Genomic DNA, 21536 nt, shown 5'->3' on the forward strand with positions numbered 1-21536 from the left:
ACCCCAGCCCAGAACAAAAGGCTGAGAGGCCCAGTGTCCGGCTTTGCTGATGGAGTTGAGCCTGCAGGAGGTGAGTGAGAGCCGGGGTCTTAGGAGAGGTGGGGAGTTGGGGGTGGGGAGGGCTGTGCCCGGGGTGGTCGTCAAGCCCATCCCCTTGGTGAGCTCCAGGCGCCCCTTCCCTTGCTTGTTCTCACTGAGGGGGCTGGGTTGAGCAGTCTGGGTCTACCCCAACCCCCATACTGGGGGCAGAGCCACCTCTGACCTGACTGGCTGTGTCTCCTCTCCCCCTGCAGTTGCCTTGCTGGAGATGGGGGTGCGTCCAGCTCATGGGGCCAAACCCCCAGCCCAGCCTGGTGCCCCAGCTGAGGAGGCTTGGGGCGGGCATGGCTGCGAGGAAGACCACCAGGAAGCCCCAGCCAGCGGACAATGGCTGCTGGCTATTGTCCCTGGGCAGTGCCCCTAGACCCCACGGCCAGGTACCCCCAGAGAGGGAGCCCCCAGCTCAGCCCAGTGCAGCCCTTCTAGGCCCCCTCTGCTTCCAGAGATGAGGATGGCCCCAGGGCCAGGGACGGAGCTGCAGAGCCCCTCCTGTCTCCTCTCTAGCTGGACACGAACCCCCGTGCTGGACTGGGGGTGCGCGCTCCACAAGCCAGTACTCTGGTGCCGCCGTGGGGACCCCAACTCTGGGCATTCTGGCCACTGCAGAGGCGCCTGCGACTGTGGAGCTCTCCACCCTCCCTGATGCACAACCCCAGCCGCGGCCAGCCCCATGGCTCTGTCCTGGGGAGGTCTACCTCCCAGGTCCCTGTGACTTCTTGGGACAATGAGGACCTGGGCTCCTGGGAAGTGGGTGCTGATCTCCTGAGCCCCAAGAAGGACCTTAAGAGACTTGTTCTGTGCTTTCAAGGCCGGCAGGGAGCCCTTGCTTCTTTCTCCAAGAGCCATCGGAGAAAGGCACCTGCAGGCCTTTTCATTCTCAGACCAGGGTGACGGGGCCAGGGCAGGCCCCTCTCCAAGCCGTAACTGTAGCCCCTAGTTCCTCTCCTATCTGTAATTCCTGGAACCCCAAGATTGGTGGCTGCATCTCCTCAAACCATACAAACCTCTCAGACCCAATCCCTTTCTCAGAGGGGCTGGGGCTTCAGCTTAGAGCCCACAGCACAGATGCCAGGCGCTTCCGCCAGCTTCTCGTCTGCTGAGGCCTTGCCCTTCCTTCTGAACCCTCCTCAGTGAGGGAGGCACAGGAGACCCTGGAGACAGCCCCTACTCAGGGAAGCGTGGGTTCTGCCCACCTTTCCACAAGGCTTGCACCTCCCCCGTGCAGGACAGCCAGGTAGCCCTGTCCAGTCTTTGCTGCCACCCCTCAGCTTGCCACTCCTGGCCCTGCCCATCACTACCCTGGCACTGCCAAGCCTAACAAGTCCCCAGCTGCTAAAGGCTCAGTCCTCACTAGATCTGCCTGCTGCTGCCCCAGCACAGTCTTCCAGCTCAGCAGCTGTTCCAGGCCCCAGCTTCTGGTAGCCCAGCCCCTTCTAGGTGTTGCCTTTTGTCCTGGATGAATCTTAACAGATTCTTCTCCAAGACACAGCTTTGCTGGCTATGCCAGGCTGGATTGGGCCCAGCGAGTCTCAGTCTGACCATGAGCTGCTGCTGCCGGGTCAGGATGGGCTGACTCAAGCAGATATGACACCATTAACAAACCCAGACTTGACTTCTTGACCCCTGTGGTCTCTTTTGGGCATGATGTCCCCCTGCCCCATGCTTAGGTACCCGCATGTGGCCACAAGTGCCTGTGACTTCCCTACCCCCTTCCCCACCCACTACCTGTGCCTGTCTCACCCCTGCAGGTACATCGGGGGCTGAACTCCTTCCCTAACCTCATGTAGGTGCTGACCTGAGGTTTCCAGTGAGTTTTGGGGTAGGCTTCATTGCCTTCCCCCTCCTGGGCCTGGGGAACCTGTGGCTCAATGAGGCATTGGCCTGGGCTGTTTCCCACACTGTCCCCTCCCAAACATGGGGCTGCGTGCTCTGTCCCCTGGTGGGGCGAAGGAAGCAGCAGAGTTCCACCCTCCGGGTTCAGGTCCTAGGGGAGCCTCTGCGGTCGGTCGGGATGTGGCAGAGGACACAGGCTGTGGAGTCAGGGGGTGGGGTGAGCCCAGCCTGCCACTTCGGCCTTGGGCAAGTCATTTATGCTGTGCTTCCCTTCCCCAGTGGTAAAATGGGGATAACAGTGCCTAGTTCACAGGTGCTTGGCTGTCAGCATGAACTGAGTCTGGGAGCAGGTGCAGCCAGACCTGGGTCTGCGCCCCGGCCCCGCTGTGAGACGAGAGTCTCTGAGCCTCTGTTCATTCATCTGGAGAATAGGGCGGCTCCATGCGAGGGTTGCTGTGACAACTAAACAAGCCCGTTGACGCTGGCAGGGGCCTCCTGAGATGGTTGGAGGTGGGCTCTGGAACTTGTCCCCATGCTGCCAACAGAGAAGACTTGCTTAGCAAAGACTCACCTGAGTCTGTATGGTCCCGTCATTGTCCTGCAGACCCTAGTGGTGGCCATCCAGCCTGGTGGCCATCTGGTGGCCTCACCTTTCCCAGTGGACCCTTTGTCCTGTGTGTGGCAAGTACACTGTGCCGCGTCTGGAGAGGCCACACTCACCTGTGGGTTCTCTTCCTTGTGCCCTCGCTGACCAGGTGTGTGCCACCTCCTTAAAGCCTGCTGTGTTCACTGAGTCTGAATCTTTGCGCAAGGCCTCAGGCAAAGCTTCAAGTAGCCTGGTTTGCAGGGGGCCGGGAAACCAAAGCCTGGAGAGGGAGGGGTCTCCTGCAGCCCACCTGGCCAGCCTCAGCCTCAGAGCTGTGGCGTTGTCCCACCCGGTTCTCTCCCTGACACCTGCAGCGGCCCCGGTGGTAGCATAGGTGGCTGGAGAGGACAAGGCTGGTATGTCCTTTCCTCTGCGAGAAGAGAGGACCTAATGGGGATGTTTCAGGAATCACAACAGCCTGAGGAGCGTCTCCCAGGGACCTCGTCCTACACCTTGGCTGCCCTGGCTCTAGTCCTTATCTGTGGGTACTGGGAGAATGGGGCTGACCTGGGACCTGTGCATGTATCAGGCTAGTCTTCAGGGTGCTGATGTTGGGGCAGCAGCCCTTCAGGGCCAGGAATGAGAGGCCTGTATTTTACAGAGGCACAGAGGAACCTGCTACCAGCTGTGGTCAACCCTACGTGATCTTTCTGCTGACTCTTTGGCAGCTTGGTGCTGGCTGCTGACTTCACCCAGTAAGCTCATGGTTTGGGCTCCTGGGGGTCCCTGCACTGAGCCTGCTGGCTCTCTGCAGGCAGGGGAGCCTTTGGGCAGGACCATGCCCGACTCCTTCCCTTTTAGGTCATGGCTTCAAAAACCATCCCTGAGTTCTACCACCACCAAATCTCTCTTGTGTCCTGGTGGGCCTAGGAGCTGCTGGAGCTTTCTAGGTTAAGGCCTTTGCCTACCCGTGTCCCCCAGGAGATTGCCAGGCCTGCCCCTATAACCCCTCCCCTAGGCCAGTGAGGGGCTGCAGGGGTTGGCCTCGGTCCCAGACCTCTCTAGCCAGGACGGCCTGCCCTGGGAGCCTGTCTTGTGCCTGGTCTGAGGCTGACTGTCCCCGGCAGTCCTCCTCCCCACCCTTGACCCCAGGTAGTCTTCCTCCTCCTGTGGGCTCTACTCTGGGGCGCTCTCATCTCTTCACACTGGATGACTGTCTAATGTTTAGAAATAGAAGCAATTTTTTTACCAACTTCAGATTGCCCTCTAACTTTTCCATACCCCAAAGGACCAGAGTTTCTCTTAAGCTGGATGATGCCTCCAGCCCTTCCAGGCCAGGCTAGCAGAAAGGCGCCTTTGCCCCAGCCTCTTGATGGAGGGGGATTGGCCCTTCCACAGGGATGCAGGCACCTATGGGGGCTGCGCTCCACCCGCTGAGGCCCCCACGCCTGACCGCCGAGGTGCCGTGTGTGGACATGCACGTGCAGGATTGGACCTTGCGCTTCCTCCCGCCTGCCCCCTTCTCAGTCCTCCGCGTGTGCGCAGGGGCAGGGGCTCCTGGCTGCAGTCTCCTCCTCTGTGAGCAGCTATCTGAGCCAGAGGGGGAGGCTTGTGTGAGCGTGTGAAGCACGTGGAACAGGCCTGGCCCGAGTAAGCACGGGTTTTCCCCAACTTTATGCACCTTGCGGGTAGGGTAGGGAGCCCGTCTTCCCAGCACAGGTGACAAGGCATTGCTTCCCCCACCCACCCCCGTCCCAGCCCTGAGAGTCTAGTCTTTAGGTGTCCCGGGAGGGAAGAAGCCTCCCTCGCTGTGTGACCGTGGCTGGTGCCTCGCCCTCTCTGGCTCTGGATTCCCGGGCAGGTGAGGAGTGCAAGAGCATAAGATTCACCCTTCAGGGTGGAGCACTGTCTGTGGAAGCCCTGGCGTGTGGTGAAGGTGGGGGACGAGAGGTTTGGAGTTTCAGTGGAGGGAGCAGCAGTGTGAGGGCCACCTGGAGGTAGAGCACAGGGAGCCAAAGCCGGGAGTTGGGAACAGCTGAACACACCCAGGACAGCACTGCCCACCTCGGCACGCCCACCTGGCCCTGGGGCGGAGGGGGCAAAGGCCAGGAGACACAGAGGAGACCGAGTTGGTCCACACGTGTCCCACGCCTCTTCCGGGACCTGGAGGTGCCACTGAATGGGTCCCCGTGTCCCAGGAGATAGGGGGAGAACCAAGATCCCCCCACATCTGCATTTCTGTTCCAGTTCTCCCAGCCTCCTGCGGGTGTCTGTCAGCCCCAAGCTTCATTTCCAGGGTTGTGGGAGGCAGCCGGGAATGGGCGGGCTGAGGGGCCTGTTTGGAGGAGCCTGCCTGACCACCCGGCTGCTGCCCTCACCACCTGGACACTGCCACCAATGCTCCCTGGGCAATGGTTACATGAGGCCTTGCTGGCCAGAGGGGCAGAGCCCACCACCGAGTAAACACCGGGGGGCAGGGCAGTTGGACATCCACTTGCCTGTCTGGAGAGGCCACAGTGCACTCCTACTCTGGGGGTGGGGCTTCAGGCCCCCCAGACTGAGCTCCCCATAGCAGGCCCTCCTCCTCAGCACCTTGGAAGAAGGGTGGGTCCTGGCATGAGGCCAACCCCCTGGCTGGAAACTCCTCGGCTCCAGCTGGAGTCTGAGGAGGCCCTGGGCGCAGGTGGGGAATAAGTGGTAAAGGGGCCTGCTGACCCCTCAGATAGACCCAAAGGTCAAGAGGTCAAAGGCTCAGGCTGCCCCAAGGAGCCCCCAGCCCAGCCAGCCACTCACCAGGATGAGGCTGAGCGAGACGAGCAGGGGGCTCGGGGCGAGGAGGGCTGCAGGGTAGCTGGACGGGGAGGTGGCAGGCTGGCCTGAGACTTCCGGGCTGAGGGTGCCTGGAGAGAGCAGGAAGCCCGTGGCCAGGTGGGGCCCTCCTCTCAGACCTGCCGAGAAGCCCTGGTGTGGGGTCTGGCCCAGCAGTGCTGTAGGAGTACAGGCTGGGGGCGCCTTGAGGAGCTCCCAGGAGGCAGCAGGTCAGGGTGGGCAGCGGTGGCAAGCCCCAGGGAGGAGGCAGATGGACAGAGGACAAGGACAGAGGGAAAGCACCGCAGACAGAAGGAGGCAGATGCACTGACCGAGGTCTGGGATGACCATCTCTACAGAGAGGCCCTCAGCCTCCCGCAGGGCACACAGCCCAAGAGAGTGCACTCAAGACTGGGAAGGCACAGCCCCGCTGAGGGGTGGGGTGGGCCCTGACAGCCATGTACATTCACCTGAAGACCAGGACACCGATGCCCTGGAAGCTGGGGAAGGCCTCCGGATAGACAGACGCAGCTAAGGACAGGCGGAGACATGGAAGGCTGGCACACCCCACCCCACCTGCTCTGCAGCCCAGCTCCTCCTGTCCTAACTCACCCTCTCTGTAACCCACCCCTACATTCGTCCACCCCATCATCTCCAGCCTGGCCCTGTGATGGTCTCCGCATTGACCACCTGGGCTGCCCAGGCCCTGCCCAAGCTGCTTCCCACACAGCAGCCAGAGATAACCTGCCAGTCACCCTCCACTGAACACTGGGGAGCAGCAAACGCCCGGCACTCCCAGGCCTTTCCCTCTCTGCTATCTGATTTCTTGAGAACCACTCTCCAATCCATCCATGCTTAGCCCTGCATCTGGACAGCTGCCGTCCGGCCTGGAGGGGCCAGACCCCTCCTCCTAACTGGTCTCCCGTTCCCACTTGCCACCCCTGCCCTGAGTTCTCCACACAGCTCCTCTCCCTGCAGCCCTCGGCCTCTGCCGCTTGTGACCACCTGCCACCGCTGCGTCCCCGCTTGCGCTGTGCCTTCTGCCTATAAAGGCCTCCCTGGTTCATCAGGCTGCCTTCTCCATCCGTTAAAAGTCCCCTTTCTCAGAAGGGCGTTCTCCGAGCAACTCCCTCACCCAGCAATCAGCCCACCACACCTGCACATCCCCTCCCACGGCTGTGAGACTCTAGCTGCAGGTGGGTTTCTGTGCTTGGCACTTTGAGGACAGGAGTGGGCCTGCTTTGCTCACTGTCCCACTCCCAGACCTTGGCACAGTGCCTGGTGCAGTAGGCACTCAGGTAGTTGTAGGAAGAAATGAATCAGTCAAATAAATGAATGAATGCACCCACCGACTAATACTCAGACTGAGCTCCCCGTGGAGGACAGGCAAGAAGTGGCACTTCCTGGCCAGGGCACCTTCGCTGCCTGTCGTTCTAGAACTGAGGCAAGACTGGGTTTGGTTGTGGCCATAGGAACTCAGCCTCACTCTGCCAGGGGATGAGGTCCTACTGGTCCTTGCTGGTGCTTTGGGCCAAGAAAATGCCAGCCAGTCACACAGTGAGCCCTGCCTCTAGTTTCCTGGTAGATAGACAAGTAGAGTTTTCTCTCCAGAATATTTCTGCCTGGGCTCTCCCTTCCTGCTGGGAGCTTTCAGTTTTCTACTTCTTAGGTTCCCACCCCCACTGCACATGCTCCTCCACTAGCAGCAGCATGGGGGAGCTCATTCATTCATTCGACACTCCTGGAAGCTCCATGTGTGCCTGGCTGTGTACCCACCTGTCCTCAGGGAGCTCATGGCCCGGTGGGAGCAGCAGGCTGGGACAGGACAGTGTGGCAAGGGCAGGTGACTGTGTGAGGGCAGGGGTCTGAGCCATCGGGAGTGGTTGCTCTACGGAGGCAGCCGTCACCAAGCAGAAAAGGCAGTGGAGGGCGAGAGATGCTGGGGGACTGACAGCAAGCACCATAGCACTGGGGCGTGACTGGGCCTGGCACGCGCAGAAAGTGCGGGCGGCAGGCAGGGGCCAGCACTGGTCCACTGCCCACTGCACACTGGGGAGGTGTCCTCACTTGGTGGCGGATGCTCTGACTCAGCAGCTGGTGCTACTGGGAGGCAGGGCTCCAGAACATAGCTTCATTGGTGATTATGACGGTCACAGAGTGTGTCGCTTGACTGGGCCCTGGGCTGGAGAAGACTGAGTCCTGCAATGAGCTAGCATGACCAGGATGAGGCAGGGCAGAAGACTGGGCCATGGGGGAGCCAGGGCCAGGTGGGGCAGGGGGAAGGGCGGTGGCCATGAGGGCTGGGCCAAGCAGGGACCCCTGCCCCAGGCTGGGCTGTCCCTGGAAGAGTGGCTGGCTCTGGAACCATCAGGGGTGGCAGGGCAGATGGGAGGCTGGAGGTACTGAAGGGACAGTCAGTGGCTGTGGGTGGGAACACAGATGCAGATGGGTCCAGAAAGGTCCTGGCTCTGGTAGTTACTGGGGAAATCGGAGCCAGGACTGGGGATGGCGATGTTGTCGGTGACTGAAATGGTGGTAGTGATGGTGGTGGGGAAAGTGATGGTGACAATGACAAAGATGGAACTGTGGATGATGGGGATGAGGACAGGGGCCATCGATGCTGGTGGGGTCTGGGGAGAAAGATGGTTACAACTATGAAGATGGTGCTGCTGAGGGCAACATGGAAGGGCCACCAGGCCCTAGGCCCAGACTGGATGCCACAGCCCCTCTGGGTGACCAGGAGCCCACCATGAGGGCAAGGGAGGTCATGGACTGCCTTGGCCAGCCTGGAGCTACAGCAGGAAGAGGCTCTGTGACTGCCAGCATGTTAGCAATTGATGTAAACACAGGTTGGCCCCGGGATACTGAGGACTCAACATCCCCTGGGGCCCCTGGAGCCAGTGTCAGAGGTGGGGAGGCGTCTGGCCCAGACTTGCCAGCCCCTCGTGCAGCTGGCATGCAGGTGCTGGGACTGAAGGTGCGCCTGCCCGGCAGCCAGGTCAGCAGGTGTGGGCATCCCCATGTGGGTGCGGGGTGGTGGAGCAGAGCATGCTCCGGGTGGCTGTTGGGTTGGTCGAGGGGTGACGGGTACAGGGGCAGGAGCATGGACTATCACAGACAACCAAGGGGCCTCACTGGACTCCTGCCCAGACCCGAGGTGCTGAGGACAAGGAGAAACCGCCGATGGTGAGGTGGCTGCAATGTCTGGAGATCCAGGTGCCTAGCGTCTCCTCTGCCGGTCCAGACACAGAGGATCCGCAGGGGCTGAGGAGGGAGAGCAGCCAGGGACCGCCAGGTCAGGAGGAAGAGGCAGGGCAGAAGCCGAGACTGCCAGTACAGCTGCAAACCAGGAGGGCTGGGATCGGCCAGCCTCTCACATGCCCACCATCCCTGCCTCCTCCGCTACTGAGTGGCCTGAGGAGACCCAAACCCTGGCCAGCACTGCCTCCAAACCCCTGAGCCCACCAGGGAAGCCCTGCCTGCCTCCCAGGAAGGGCACTTCAAGGACAAAGGGGCATACCTCAGGGACCCTCTCTGCCTCCTGCCCAACTGCACCCCATCGCTGGTCTCCTCCCCCAGGGAAGGCCTCAGGAGCTCCCCGGGAGAATGCACTGTCCGGGCCTGGGCCCCGAGCAGGTCTGTCTGAATGACCCCTGAGGCCCAGGCCAGCCCAGTGGTGCCGGCTGCCCAGCGGTGAGCGCTTCTGCCCGGGCCCCTCGCCATTTCCACCCCTGCACTCGGGAGCAGGCTCAGCTGCCCTACCTCGCCAGGTGGGCTCCAGCAAAGCCTTTGTCCCCTCAAATGTGCCTGCCCCACAGCCAGGGCTTATGGTCCTGACAACATATTGGGGAAGAGTTCGATGCCAGGTGTGAGGTGGGCGCTCTCCAGGGAGGTGGGACAGTGCTGGAGAGAGGGAGGGTCTCATTGGGGTGTGGTGGGGAGTGTCAGTGCTGCTGGGGGCTGTGGGGACAATGTCATGGTGGAGTGGTGAGGACGGTGTGGTGGGGTGGGGGCCCTGCGTCCAGATGGGCTGGAGCGTGCCGGGAGGGGCAGGAGGCCACAGCCATGGCCCAGCCTCTGCCCCAGCTCCTGTCCCAGGTGGTCCCTGCTCCTGTTCCCTCAGACCAGGCGGGCGGGCGGGCGTGGTGGAAGGCAGGTCAGAAGAGAACAGTCCTCCTCCCTCAGTGCCAGTCCTGCGGGACCCCGCTCAGAGCCCTGACTGGGCTGGGGAACGTGGAGCAGGCAGGCTGTGGGCAGAGGGTCCTGGCGGGCTCCCCAGCCCAGTCCTGCTTTCCTGTGGAGTCCCGGCGCAGGAGAAGGGCCAGAGCAGCCCTAAGAAGGAAGCTCAGAGCTTTGAGGGGCCAGGGAAGGCCAGTGCCCGGTGCCAGCGGCTTAGGTCTAGACCCAGCTCCCCACCCCACCCCTTGGGCTGTGGAAAGTCCTCTAAGCCTCTCCCACCAAGCCTCTGTGTGATCCTGCCCTGACAGTCAGTGTGTGTCCCAAGTCACCAGAGCCGTCTCTGCTGGGGAGATAATCACCAGAAGCCTTGAGTAGGAAATCAGGCCTGGGAGGGCCTCCACCACACCCGCTGCCCAGCCCTGCACACTGCCCGGCTCCTTCCACCTCGATACACCCCTGCCCCATGCGGCCCCTTCTAGGTTAGAGATATTTTCTAGGGGGAAAAAGCATCCTCCACGACCCACCCCACTGCAACACACACGTCCCAGGGTCACACCAGGCTCCCTGCCCAGCCCTTGCATCACACTGACTCTCGACTCAGCTGCTTGGTGAGCGGCGAGCATGCCTGTCTACACAGCCGGGGGCTGCCCTGTGTGGTGCAGATGGTTAGGGCCCAGCCTGGCCCAGTGAGGGTGGGGAGGGATGCTCTCCTCAGGGCAGGGAGGCAGGCTTTGGCCTTTGGCAACATAACCTTCCAGGCCTGTTTTTGTTGCCCCCAGAGCCACCCTGCTGACCCTGCGGCCCATCCCCAGGCCAGCCAGCCCTCTCTGGCGCCCCTTCCTGCTCCTTGCCCATGCCCGCAGCATGCCCAGGTCTTACCTGTGGGCCTGGTGCTGCAGGAAGCCTCTGTCTGTGGAGGTGCTGGTGTTCTGCGGAGGAGGGCGTGAGAACAGTCCCTCTGCCCAACCCCTGTCGGACCTGCAGGGCCACCCCCTTCCCAGGCACACTCAGGACCAGGGAGATCTGGTTTCTGATGGCTCCACCCACACCCGGGACACTGGGCACTCCTCTCCTGCCCTCTCCATCACCCCTGGGTCAGGCTGGCCGGAGCCAAAGCTGGGGACAGAGCTAGGGCAGACCTAGGCCTCTGCCAGAGATGCTCTTAGCACCAGGCCCACCTGGAGCACTGGTAAGAGCAGGACCTCCCTGGGACACAGCGAGGGAGAAGGGACAGAGACATGCCTGGAGCACGCTGTGCCAGCAGCCGCAGGGCGCTCGGGTCAGGCTCCAGCGCTGGAGGCAACGCAGGAAGCCAGGCACACGCTCACCCTCCCCTCTGAGCCTCTCCTGGTCCAGGCCAACTTCAGGGAAAACTAGTCGAGAACTGGAGATCAGGGCTCAGTGTGACAAGTGCCAGGCCGGGTGTGGGGCCAGGGAAAGGCAAATCTGGAATTGGATCTGTGCTGGGTTCGGCCCGAGCGCTCTTCCCCGCTCCAGGCTCTCCTCAGAGGCCAGCCCAAGACCTGAAGTAACCCGTCCAAATGTGCGAAATAAACTGAACGGGAACTCTGGCCTCAGGTGAAGAAAGATTTCCACAAAATCACTATGAAAAGATCCAGCTGGGCGCAGTGGCTCACCTGTAGTCCTAGCACTCTGGGAGGCTGAAGCAGGTGGATTGCTTGAGATCAGGAGTTCGAAACCAGCTTAAAAGAGTCCCCTGTCTCTACTAAAAATAGAAATAAATTAATTGACCAACTAAAAATATATATATAAAAAATTAGCCAGGCATGGTGGCACATGCCTGTAGTCCCAGCTACTCGGGAGGCTGAGGCAGAAGGATCGCTTGAGCCCAGGAGATTGAGTTTGCTGTGAGCTAGGCTGATGCTACAGCCCTCACTCTAGCCTGGGCAACAAAGTGAGACTCTGTCTCAAAATAAATAAATAAATAAAAAGATCCACAACTTCCAGGACAGGATGAGGTCTGGCCCCTTCCTCTGCAGCCCCTCAGCCAGGACCCCCCAGCCCTGCAACCATGGCAGTGTCCCCTCCCCCTTTGAGTTCCAGGGCCCCAGCGGCCTGCAGTTCTGCTGCTCCAGGCAGAGGCTGGCCCTGTGCACACCCCTCCCCAGCACACACTTCCTCCTGCTCCGTGTCGTCGTCCTGTGTCCCTGGCCCAGTGCCAGAGGAGAGGGGATGTGGACACCCGCTGGGTCCTAGAGAGTGGGTCAACAGCAGGCGAGGTGGGACCCAAAGGGAGAAGCAGGACAAGGGCAGGCCGTCGGGCTGAGCAGGCAGACATTTGCCGAGACACACACGCCGCTGTGCCCGTGCGCCTTCCGAGGCAGCAGCCCAGCTGCAGGCAGGCTGCACCTTCCTGGCACTTTCTTCCTGGCTCCCAGCCTGAGCTCCAGGGGAGGTGGGATGGCATGCCACCGTACACTACGCTCCCGTGGGACTCTTGGCAAGCGCCCACCAGGTCCAGCCCTCAGTTTCCTGTCAGCACGTGGCGGTTTGAGGGCTCAGGCCCCTCCGCCAGGACAGAACCAGGGGCTCATGGGAAGAAAGGGAGAAAAGGGTGGGGAAGCCTGGTACCCTGCACATCCTCTGCTGGATTCTGAATACCCTGTGCGGCCTTGAAGGCCTATGTGCTTCCCACGCCAGCCTGACCTGCTGACTCTACTCCTGGGGCTGGCGGGGCTAGCGAATGCTCACAGTCTCGCCTCTCCTCACCCTCCAGCCACATCCCAGAGCCCCCCAGTTCCCTCCTCCCCTCAGGAACCCAGCCAAGGCTCCCCCAGGTTTTGCAAAGGGTCTCGGGCCGCAGTTCTGCCCATTTCCTCTTCACCCAAATATCTGGGATGTCACCTACATCTTCCAAGCATGTTGACAGGGTCAGAATCATGCTGTGAGCTGTCAGGAGCAAGGACACGGGATGTCCCTGCTGAACTAGGTAGACAGAGTCTCACTCTGTTACTCAGGCTAGAGTGCCGTGGCATCAGCCTAGCTCACAGCAACCTCAAGCTCCTGGGCTCAAGCAATCCTGCTGCCTCAGCCTCCCGAGTAGCTGGGACTACAGGCATGCGCCACCATGCCCGGCTAATTTTTTCTATATATATTAGTTGGCCAATTAATTTCTTTCTATTTATAGTAGAGACGGGGTCTTGCTCTTGCTCAGGGTGGTTTCGAACTCCTGACCTTGAGCAATCCGCCCGCCTTGGCCTCCCAGAGTGCTGGGATTACAGGTATGAGCCTGAGCAAGAGCGAGACTCCATCTCTACTATAAATAGATAGAAATTAATTGGCCAACTAACATATATATAGAAAAAATTAGCCGGGCATGGTGGCGCATGCCTGTAGTCCCAGCTACTTGGGAGGCTGAGGCAGAAGGATTGCTTGAGCCCAGGAGTTTGAGGTTGCTGTGAGCGAGGCTGACGCCACGGCAGTCACTCTAGCCTGGGCAACAAAGCAAGACTTTGTCTCAAAAAACAAACAAACAAAAATTTTTTTAAAAACTGTAAAAAAAAACCAAAAACTCCTTAAAATGGTCAAATGTCCGTCAGTCCAGTGTTCAAATTCTCTAACTTTTGTCTCATTTTTTTCAGATGGACGTTCAAACCAAAATTCCTAAAATATCCTTTTATTATATTTGGCTGATGTGTTTCTTATGTCTGTTTTTTGTTTTGTTTTTGAGATAGGGTCTCACTCTGCCCCCTGGGCTAGAGTGCAGTGGCATCATCACAGCTCACTGCAACCTCAAACTCCTGGAGCTCAAGCAGTCCTCCTGCCTCAGCCTCCCAACTATAGTCACATGTCACCACACCCAGCTAGTTTTTTAAATATGTTTTGTAGAGACAGGGTCTCAATATGTTGTTCAAGATGGTCTTGAACTCCTGGCCACCTCAGCCTCCCAAAGTGCTAGGATTATAGGCATGACCCAGTGTGCCTACCAACATCTGATATTTTTAAATTAATTTAAAAATTAAAAATATCAGCCAGGCATGGTGGCGCATGCCTGTAGTCCCAACTACTCTGGAGGCTGAGGCAGGAGGATCGCTTGAGCCCAGGAGTTGGAGGTTGCAGTGAGCTACGGTGATGACAATGCACTCTAGCCTGGATGACAAAGTGATAGCCTGTCTCAAAAAGAAAAAGAAAGAAAGAAAGGAAAGGAAAGGAAATAAACTTTGAAGAAAGAGAATGTCAAGCTTAAGCCTGTCAGCTCAGAGAATGTTGTGGAAACCAGAAAGCCTCCATGACAGGATTTAAGAAACCTTCTCCTGACCCTGAAGAGCAGAATGGGTTGAAAGTTAGACACAGGCCGGGCGTAGCGGCTCACGCCTGTAATCCTAGCACTCTGGGAGGCTGAAGCAGGCGGATAGATCAAGGTCAGGAGTTCGAAACCAGCCTGCCTGAGCAAGAGTGAGACCCTGTCTCTACTAAAATTAGAAAGAAATTAGCTGGACAACTAAAAATATATAGAAAAAATTAGCCGGGCATGGTGGCGCATGCCTGTAGTCCCAGCTACTCGGGAGGCTGAGGCAGGAGGATTGCTTGAGCCCAGGAGTTTGAGGTTGCTGTGAGCTAGGCTGACGCCACGGCACTCACTCTAGCCTGGGCAACAAAGTGAGACTCTGTCTCGAAAAAAAGAGAAAGTTAGACACAGAAGTGAACTATAAGGATGACAGAATGGCAAAGGATCAACTGTAACGGGCCTCTAATGCTAACTTCAGAGCCCCCGATAGAAAAGTAATGGGACCCTGACACCTGATATGCGGAAATTTGAGTGGATACATCTTAGAACCTTGAATTTCCAGTCTCTCCTGAATGCTCTGGGCAAAAAGAAGCCACCCCACCCTTTGCTAGAGAAGAGCAACTGCCCCTTGCTTGGAGACTAGACAAAGAACACCTGGTGAGGTGAACGCTTACAGAATATGAGGTATGTCCTCCTCACTGCTGCCCCACATTGCGACAGACCAATGACTTCCAGACGGAGTGGGCCCTGCCTGCCCCAGGTCCACGCCTTGGGCTGTGCACATGCCGGGCCCTCTGCCCGGACACCATCACTCCCTGGTTGCCTCCACCTCCCTCCACAGTCACACCCACCTCTTGCAAGTAAGGCCCTCCCCTGCATCCAGCCCCAGGTGCCCCTAACCAGAGGACACCTTTTGCTCCATGAGTCTGCCTGTCTGTCTTCTCCAAACAGAGGGGAGCTCCCCGGGACACAAATCTGCTTGGCCCATCACTCCAGGCTGGCATAGGAAAATGCTCAGCAGATATGTGTTGAGTGAATAAGTTAATGAATGAATGAATGAATGAAGGTGGACCTAATCCCCCAAAAGGTGATTTCCTAAGTCCCTTTCTCAACTCTTGCAGGTGGGCCAGTTCCGTTTTTAACAGCCCCCAAGGCAGGGAGGCCAGGTGGGGGGGCATGCCAGATATCATCTTTGATTCATGAGAGAATCGGTAAGATGGTAGAGCTAGTTCAAGGGCATTTTGAGAGACAGTATCTATAGTGCTCCAGGAAAGCCATTTTGAAATGGACACAAAATTTGTTAACACAAAAATTGTTAACATCTTAGAGGGAAATAAATCTGTCATCTTTGGGGTTGTCTTTTCTATTGAACAGAAATCTGGAAGTTAGGCCGGGCGCGGTGGCTCACGCCTGTAATCTAGCACTCTGGGAGGCCAAAGCAGGCGGATAGATCAAGGTCAGGAGTTTGAAACCAGCCTGAGCAAGAGCGAGACCCTGTCTCTACTAAAATTAGAAAGAAATTAGCTGGACAACTAAAAATATATAGAAAAAATTAGCTGGGCATGATGGCGCATGCCTGTAGTCCCAGCTACTCGGGAGGCTGAGGCAGTAGGATCGCTGAGCCCAGGAGTTTGAGGTTGCTGTGAGCTAGGCTGACGCCACGGCACTCACTCTAGCCTGGGCAACAGAGTGAGACTCTGTCTCAAAAAAAAAAAAAAAAATCTGTAAATTAATCTATAACTTCTCAGATACATTTTCCTATATTAGTGATTTTCAAATCATGGTCCCCAAACTGGAAGCATCAGCATCACCAGAGAACTTGGAAATTCGGATGCCCAGGTCCCATCTCAAACCTACTAAATCAGAAACTCCTGCATCCGGCTTGGCAGTCTCTGTTTGAACAAGCCCTGCAGGTGATTATGATGCACTCTAAAGTTTGAGAATCACTGCTCCAAACAAACAAATAATCTGTATTTGTATAACAAGTATCTGTGAAACAATGCTCCACTGTGACATTAAAAGGGTATGCCACCCATCTTTTTGCCTTATTTCCAAATTTAAATAATTGTTCTGTTTGACATTGTTTGCTGTTTGCTGTTTTGTTTTTCAAATACTCTATCAGCTTACAATAGTTTTCATCTATTCCTAATTTTTACTCTCTCTCTCTCTCTCTCTTAATTTTAGACAGAGTCTCACTCTGTTGCCCGGGCTAGAGTGCTGTGGCATCAACCTAGTTCACAGCAACCTCAAATTCCTGGGCTCAAGCGATCCTCCTTCCTCAGCCTCCCAAGTAGCTGGGACTAGAGGCATGCACCACCATGCCTAGCTAATTATATATATATATATATATATACATACACACACACATATATATACATATATATATATATTTTTTTTTTGAGACAGAGTATCACTCTGTTGCCCAGGCTAGAGTGAGGGCTGTGGCGTCAGCCTAGCTCACAGCAACCTCAAACTCCTGGGCTCAAGCAATCCTACTGCCTCAGCCTCCTGAGTAGCTGGGACTACAGGCATGCACCACCATGCCCGGCTAATTTTTTCTATATATATGTTAGTTGGCCAATTAATTTCTATCTATTTATAGTAGAGATGGGGTCTTGCTCTTGCTCAGGCTGGTTTTGAACTCCTGACCTCAAGCAATCTGCCCGCCTGGGCCTCCCAGAATTTTTTCTATATATTTTTAGTTATCCAGCTAATTTCTTTCTGTTTTTAGTAGAGATGGGGTCTTGCTTTTGCTCAGGTTGGTCTCGAACTCCTGAGCTCAAACAATCCACCCACCTCGGCCTCCCAGAGTGCTGGGATTACAGGCATGAGCCACTGCACCCGGCCCATTCTTATGCTCTTAAAATAAAAATCTTATAGTTTCAGACATGCATTTAAAAATGAAACAAAAAAAGAACTATAATTTTTGAAGAAGGAAAATAAAGATAAGAAGTAAAAAATTAAAAAAAATAATAAAAATCTTAGATTCAACACAATTCCCATCAAAATACCAACATCTTATATCACAGATCTAGAATAAAATAATCCTAAATTTCATTTGGAACCAGATAAGAGCCCAAATAGCCAAAGCAATCTTACGCAAAAAGAACAAATCTGGAGGCATCACATTACCTGACTTCAAATTATACTATTATACAAGACTATAGTAACTAAAACAGCATGGTCATGTACAAAAGTAAAGACATAGACCAATGGAACAGAATGGAGAACCCAAAAATAAAACCATATAGCTACAATCAACTGATCTTTGACAAAGCAGACAAAAACACACATTGAGGGCCGGGCGCTGTGGCTCACGCCTGTAATCCTAGCTCTTGGGAGGCCGAGGCGGGCGGATTGCTCAAGGTCAGGAGTTCAAAACCAGCCTGAGCAAGAGCGAGACCCCGTCTCTACTATAAATAGAAAGAAATTAATTGGCCAACTGATATATATATATAAAAAATTAGCCGGGCATAGTGGCGCATGCCTGTAGTCCCAGCTACTCGGGAGGCTGAGGCAGAAGGATCACTGGAGCCCAGGAGTTTGAGGTTGCTGTGAGCTAGGCTGACGCCACGGCACTCACTCTAGCCTGGACAACAAAGTGAGACTCTGTCTCAAAAAAAAAAAACAAAAACCACACATTGAGGAAAGGATGCCCTATCCAACTAATGGTTCTGGGAAAACTGGATAGCCACATGCAGAAAAACAAAATAGGACCCATATCTCTCACCATACACAAAAATTAATTTAGGATAGATTGAAGACTTAAATGTAAGGCACGAAATCATAAAAATTCTAGAAGAAAACATAGGAAAAATTCTTCCAGATATAGGCCTAAGCAAAGACTTTATGATTAAAACCCCAATAGCACATACAGCAACAAAAAAAATAAATAAATGGATCTTAATTAAATTAAAAAGCTTCTGCACAGCAAAGAAAATAATCAACAGAGGGAACAGAAAACCTAAAGAATAGGAAAAAATATTCGCAAACTATACATCCGACAAAGGAATAATATCCAGAATCTACAAAGAACTCAAATCAGCAAGAAAAAAAACAACCTCATCAAAAAAATGGGCAAAAGACATGAATGGAATCTTTTCAAAAGAAGACAGACAAATGGCCAACAAAGTGATGAAGAAAAGTTAACGTCACTAATAATAATGATGCAGAAAATGTCAGGTGCTGGAATGCAGCCGCTTGCGGTTCCGCTGTGCATGGCCGGTTGGAGGGCACGCTGCTGGGGCCGCCTGAGGCAGAGCCGCCCAGGACCCTACGTGGCCCCACGTCTGATTGGATGTTAAAGCTTGTTGCTGATTGGATGTTAAAGCTTATAGTTGATTGGACGCTTTTTGAGCCCTACTAAGGGTATAAAAGCAAGAGGAGAACAAGGAAGGGGAGTCAGAAAATCAGAAGACAGGAGGAGAGCTATAACACTAGGTGTGCTGAGCCTGTCAGAGGAATAAAGGCTGTTCTCCGACTCTTTGTGTGTTGTTCAGTTCTTTCCCCGGTCAAGAGCTATAACACTAGCTGTACACTTGCCACAACAATAAGGGAAATGAAAACCACAGTGAGACACCAACTTACCCATTAGAATGGCCATAATTAAAAAGTCAAAACACAACAGATGTTGGTGTGGATGCAGAGAAAAGAAATGCTTATACACTGTTGGTGGGACTGCAAACTAGTACAACCTCTGTGGAAAATAGTGTGGAGATTCCTCAAAGAGCTAATAGTAGACTGTCCATTCCATCCAGCAATCCCACTACTGAGTATCTATCTAAAGGCAAAGAAAGACACCGAAAGATACCTGCACTGGAATATTATTGCAGCACAATTCACAATTGTAAAGATATGGAATCAACCTAAGTGCCCATCAATTCATGAGTGGATAAAGAAAATGTAGTGTGTACACATACATATATACATATACACATATATACATACACACACATACCATGGAGTACTGCTCAGCCATAAAAAGGAATGAAATAATGTCATTTGCAGCAATTTGGGTGCTATGGGGACCATTATCCTAAGTGAAGTATCTCAGGAACAGAAAAATAAACACCACATTTTCTCACTAATAAGTGGGAGCTAAACGATGGGTACACACAGTACAAAAAAACATAAAGGATATTGGAAACTAAGAAGGGGAGAGGGTGGGAGGAGGGTGAGGGATAAACTTATCTGCCGGGTACAATGAACACTGTCCTGGTGGTGCACACTGAAGCCCTGACTTCTGCACAATACAGAGCATCCATGTAACAAAAACACTTGTACCCCCTTAATATTTTGAAATAATAATAAAAATTTTTACACACTTTGCTTTCAACAGGCTAACATTTATGATTTTTTTTAAGAACTCTGTATAAATGAGATCCATTTTACTATGAACTGAGATGCTTTCCATTTCTTTCTATTTTATTTTATGGAGCAGTTTAACTGCCATGACTCTGTCTGTCCTTTGAAAGCGTGAAAGGGGCTGGTCCAATGGTAGAGGGTTATCAGACCTTATTAACATTAGTGTCACTAAAGTTGGTATTCAACCCCTCGCCGCTAAATTTCACTGGCTAACAAATAAAAATAAAATAAATAAAATAACAAATGAAAGCTTGAAAGGCTACAACAAAACCAGCTGGGCCTGTGTATAGGTGGGCATGAAATTGAGGAGAGAATTCAAACCACAGGTGGCCCTCTGTATCTTTTGGTTTCATCTGCATCCCTGGATTCAACCAACCATGGATGGAAAATATTTGAAAAATAAAAAGCAATAAAAAGCAAATACAATTTTTAACACTACAACATAACAGCTATTCACGTAGCATTTATATTGTGTTAGATATTATATTAATAAGTAATCTAGAGATGCTTTAAAGTATATGGGAGGGCCGTGCATGGTGGCTCATGCCTGTAAGCCTAGCACTCTGGGATGCCAAGGCGGGATGACTGAGCTCAGGAGTTCGAGGCTAGCCTAAGCAAGAGTGAGACCCTGTCTCTACTAAAAAAAATAGAAAGAAATTACCTGGACAACTGAAAAAAAAAAAAAATATATATATATATATATATATATATATTTGCTGGGCACTGTGGCACATGCCTGTAGTTCCAGCCACTTGGGAGGCTGAGGCAGAAGGATTGCTTGAGCCCAGGAGTTTGAGGTTGCTGTGAGCTAGGCTGATGCCACGGCACTCTAGCCTGGGCAACAGAGTAAGACTCTATCTCAAAAAAAAAAAGAATATGGGATGACATGCATAGGTTTTATGTAAATACTAAGCCATTTCTGGCCAGGCACAGTGGCTCACGCCTGTAATCTTAGCACTCTGGGAGGCCAACGCGGGAGGATCGCTCAGGGTCAGGGGTTCTAAACCAGCCTGAGCAAGAGCAAGACCCCATCTCTACTAAAATAGAAAGAAATTAACTAGCCAACTAAAAATATATTGAAAAAATTAGGCCGGGCGCGGTGGCTCACGCCTGTAATCCTAGCACTCTGGGAGGCCGAGGCGGGCGGATTGCTCGAGGTTGGGAGTTCGAAACCATCCTGAGCGAGACCCCGTCTCTACTAAAAATAGAAAGAAATTAATTGACCAACTAAAATATATATATACAAAAAACTAGCCGGGCATGGTGGCACATGCCTGTAGTCCCAGCTACTTGGGAGGCTGAGGCAGGAGGATCGTTTGAGCCCAGGAGTTTGAGGTTGCTGTGAGCTAGGCTGACGCCATGGCACTCACTCTAGCCTGGGCAACAAAAGTGAGACTCTGTCTCAAAAAAAAATAAAAAAAATAAAAAAAAAAATTAGCCGGGCATGCTGGCACATGCCTGTAGTCCCAACTACTCAGGAGGCTGAGGCAGAAAGATTGCTTGAGCCCAGGATTTTGAGGTTGCTGTCAGCTAGGCTGACACCACAAAAAAAAAAAAGTGGCAAAAAAACAACAACAAAAAAAAGTGAGACTCTGTCTTGAAAAAAAAAATACTAAGCCATTTCATTCATAGACTTGAACATGTGTGGATTCTGGTGTCTAGGGGTCCTGGAACCAATACCCTGAGGATACTAAGGGACAACTATGTTCAATTTCTTCTTTGGTTATTAGTCTACTCTCTAGTGTGTTTTTGTTGTTGTTTTGTCTTTTTGTTTTTACCTCTTCAAGTCAATGTCAGAAACTTCATTTTCCCAGACTATCCATTTGCTCAAAGTCACCAGTAAGCAGACTACTATAATTTAAAGCAAGTGATTTTTTTCTTATCAGATTGGCAAAACTTAAGTACCTAATGTTGAAGCTGTAGGAAAAACTTTTCTTCAGCATGTAAACTGTCATAGCCCATTTTGCTAGGCACCTAGGAGGAGTCATCAAAATGAAATAAAATATCCAAGCACTTGAAAGAGCTATCTGGGGTACCGGTAATGTTGTATATCCTTATCTGGGTGCTGGGTATTTGCGGTGGACGGTTTATGAAAATTCATTAAGTTTTATAATATGTATACTTTTCTGGATGTATACTGTACTTCAATAAAGTTTTTAAAAATATGTCTTGCCACAGCCCACAGCTATTATTGATATAATGATATTGCTTAATGGTGGAAAATATGAAAATGACCTGAATATCCCGGCTCCTGGGATCCCGTCCCCTTAAGTTAGACAAACGGAATGACTTCTACGCCTTCTTTGTCACTGCCTTGATTCTGGCGTCAGTTAAACCGTTTCCAGGGAAGGGTTCAAGAAGACAGACGAAGCGGCTCCCGCACGCCGCCTCCAGCCCGCAGCCACCCGCTTGCCCTCC

At 53.6% G+C, this 21536-nt stretch overlaps 1 long non-coding RNA gene across 1 annotated transcript; it reads right to left on the bottom strand.

Moving 5' to 3' along the window:
* Positions 1 to 1834: 1834 nt before the first annotated feature.
* Positions 1835 to 21464, bottom strand: LOC105854846 (uncharacterized). Its single transcript, XR_012919811.1, has 3 exons — positions 21354 to 21464; positions 11143 to 11231; positions 1835 to 2798 (listed from the first exon to the last, which is right to left on the bottom strand). It is a non-coding gene; the product is annotated as an uncharacterized LOC105854846 (long non-coding RNA).
* Between the last annotated feature and the right edge of the window lie 72 nt (positions 21465 to 21536).

The sequence above is a fragment of the Microcebus murinus genome, chromosome 6 (assembly GCF_040939455.1).
Source record: "Microcebus murinus isolate Inina chromosome 6, M.murinus_Inina_mat1.0, whole genome shotgun sequence".
NCBI classification, from domain to species: Eukaryota; Metazoa; Chordata; class Mammalia; order Primates; family Cheirogaleidae; genus Microcebus; species Microcebus murinus.